Source organism: Syngnathus floridae, unplaced genomic scaffold, assembly GCF_059516105.1.
Source record: "Syngnathus floridae isolate MCC-2025c unplaced genomic scaffold, RoL_Sflo_1.0 HiC_scaffold_279, whole genome shotgun sequence".
Classification (NCBI taxonomy): Eukaryota; Metazoa; Chordata; class Actinopteri; order Syngnathiformes; family Syngnathidae; genus Syngnathus; species Syngnathus floridae.
The window spans coordinates 30,001-32,819 of record NW_028284245.1 but is presented as its reverse complement, the minus strand read 5'-3'; the positions used below and the strand labels follow the sequence as shown (position 1 = coordinate 32,819).

The 2,819-nt window shown below is 68.1% G+C and overlaps 2 non-coding genes and 1 pseudogene across 2 annotated transcripts in view; all 3 read left to right on the top strand.

Moving 5' to 3' along the window:
* Nucleotides 1–620, top strand: LOC148377247 (18S ribosomal RNA; annotated as a pseudogene; the record flags this gene model as incomplete).
* A 1,417-nt stretch (nucleotides 621–2,037) lies between these two features.
* Nucleotides 2,038–2,191, top strand: LOC148377246 (5.8S ribosomal RNA). Its single transcript, XR_015856871.1, has one exon. It is a non-coding gene; the product is annotated as a 5.8S ribosomal RNA (ribosomal RNA).
* A 362-nt stretch (nucleotides 2,192–2,553) lies between these two features.
* The window catches only part of LOC148377245 (28S ribosomal RNA), a 4,367-nt gene continuing 4,101 nt past the window's right edge, over nucleotides 2,554–2,819 (top strand). Inside the window, exon 1 of the ribosomal RNA XR_015856872.1 lies at nucleotides 2,554–2,819. This exon is cut by the window's right edge and continues 4,101 nt beyond it. This is a non-coding gene — a ribosomal RNA (28S ribosomal RNA).

The following is a 2,819-nucleotide window of genomic DNA, read 5'->3' as shown; positions in this document are numbered from 1 at the left end:
AACACGGGAAACCTCACCCGGCCCGGACACGGACAGGATTGACAGATTGACAGCTCTTTCTCGATTCCGTGGGTGGTGGTGCATGGCCGTTCTTAGTTGGTGGAGCGATTTGTCTGGTTAATTCCGATAACGAACGAGACTCCGACATGCTAAATAGTTACGCGGCCCCGAGCGGTCGGCGGGCAACTTCTTAGAGGGACAAGTGGCGTTCAGCCACACGAGATTGAGCAATAACAGGTCTGTGATGCCCTTAGATGTCCGGGGCTGCACGCGCGCCACACTGAGCGGACCAGTGTGTGCCACATCCCCTGCGCCGAGAGGCGCGGGTAACCATATGAACCCCGCTCGTGATAGGGACTGGGGACTGCAATTATTTCCCACCAACGAGGAATTCCCAGTAAGCGCGGGTCATAAGCCCGCATTGATTAAGTCCCTGCCCTTTGTACACACCGCCCGTCGCTACTACCGATTGGATGGCTTAGTGAGGTCCTCGGATCGGCCCCCGCCGGGGCCGGTCACGGAGCCGGCGGCCGCGTCGAGAAGACGATCAAACTTGACTATCTAGAGGAAGTAAAAGTCGTAACAAGGTTTCCGTAGGTGAACCTGCGGAAGGATCATTACCGGAGCGAACTGAGCGGGGTCAGCGGCCCGCGCTTTCGAACGAACGCACGCCGAGGGCGAAAGGCTCGCGGCGGGGAAGGATCGGGGCCACGGCTAATCTAGCGATGCCCGCGTTGGACGGTCACACCGCACGACAGAGCGGGGCCTGCATCCGGCGCGAGGCGGCCTTCAGGCACGTGGTTCGAGACGACCCCGACGCTGCCCTAGCCCGGAGCGCCGCCTAGGGCTCTGGGGGAAGGATAATCTCCCCGCGGCTGACGCACGCGCTCGCCCCAGCTTCGACAGGGGGGCGAGCGGTCGGTGCGGGCGCGCGGGGGGACCGAGGACCCTTAGCCCGAAGCGATGAGCGGAGGATGTCGGAGGAAGGGCGCTCCCGGCCGCGGCTCAGGCGTCCGGCCCCCCACAAAGACCCACCCGCTTCGGCGGGCCCGGGTCCGGGGCGGGTCGCGAGGCGCCGGCGCGCGGCGGGTTGCGTCCGGACTCTCCTCATCTCTGCCGCGCCAAACCCGCGAGAGAGACGATCCCGGCGCCGGCGGCGGCGCGCGGGTGGTGGTGGTATGTGACCCGCGCGATTTGGGGTGCGGCGAAGGGCGAAACGGAGCGGGGGTGTGACCCCCGCGCAGGCGACGGTCTGACCTCTGCACGGCAACGCGCATGCGTCCGTCGCCCCGCTAGCGCTTCGCCTCCCCGCGGCTGGGGGCTCCGTTCGTCACACCGGAGTCGCCCAGCGTCGCGCGACGTCACCGTCCGCCTCCCCGCGCGCGCTCAACCGGCAGCCGCCCCCCGGGCGGTGGTATGTGACCCGAGCGATTTGGGGTCCGGCGAAGGGCGAAACGGAGCGGGGGTGTGACCCCCGCGCAGGCGACGGTCTGACCTCTGCAACGGCAACGCGCATGCGTCCGTCGCCCCGCTAGCGCTTCGCCTCCCCGCGGCTGGGGGGCTCCGTTCGTCACACCGGAGTCGCCCAGCGTCGCGCGACGTCACCGTCCGCCTCCCCGCGCGCGCGCTCAAACCGGCAGCCTGGCGCTCCCTCGCAGTCCTGAAGTAGTCTCCGGGCGCGCCTCGGCCGGGGTCGGGCCCGGTGCCATCGCGGCGCGCCCACTCGAACTTACCCCTTTGCGGCGGGTACCAACTCGCGGCCTGCCTTCGGCGGACCGTGGGGGGTTCAATGTCCACACCACACGCACGCTCTGAGGCGGGTGGGTGGCACCCGTCGCGCGTCGGCCGGAAAAAACAATTTTTTAATCGCTGGAACTTGGCAAACCGCGGCGCGCAGCTGAGGGTCAGCGCGGCGGCGGACGGCGGCGACCGCGCCGGCAAGCCCCGACGTCCTCGTGGCGACGGTGGAGGGTCCGCGCGCGGCGTCACGCCATCTCCCCGCCCGCTCCCGATCTCGCCTCCGCAAAACAAACGTACAACTCTTAGCGGTGGATCACTCGGCTCGTGCGTCGATGAAGGACGCAGCTAGCTGCGAGAACTAATGTGAATTGCAGGACACATTGATCATCGACACTTCGAACGCACTTTGCGGCCCCGGGTCCGTCCCGGGGCCACGCCTGTCTGAGCGTCGCTTGCATATCAATCGGGGTTCGGCGAAGGGCGAAACGGCCGCGACGGTCTGACCTCTGCACGGCAACGCGCATGCGTCCGTCGCCCCGCTAGCGCTTCGCCTCCCCGCGGCTGGGGGCTCGCAGGCCGCCTCGGCGGCCTTCGTCCCCTTAAGTGCAGACCCGCGCGGCGTCCTCCTCACCGTCGACCCATCCCGCATCACGGGTCCGGGGCGCGGCTGCCGGTGGCGTTTCGACGACCATTGCGCATCCCGCGCCTCGCGCTCCCTCGCGGGGATGGGTTCGCCGCGGAGGCCCCCGCTCGCGCGGAAGGATCCAGCGAGCCCGGCCGCCAGGCCGGCCGCGCCTACTACCCCCTCATTTCCGACCTCAGATCAGACGAGACGACCCGCTGAATTTAAGCATATTACTAAGCGGAGGAAAAGAAACTAACCAGGATTCCCTCAGTAGCGGCGAGCGAAGAGGGAGAAGCCCAGCGCTGAATCCCCGCCCGGCCTCGGGCGCGGGAAATGTAGCGTACAGAAGGTCGTTGCGCCCGACGCCGCCCGGAGGGGGCCCGAGTCCTTCTGATGGAGGCTCTGCCCAGGGACGGTGTGAGGCCGGTAGCGGCCCCCGGCGCGCCGGGGCGCG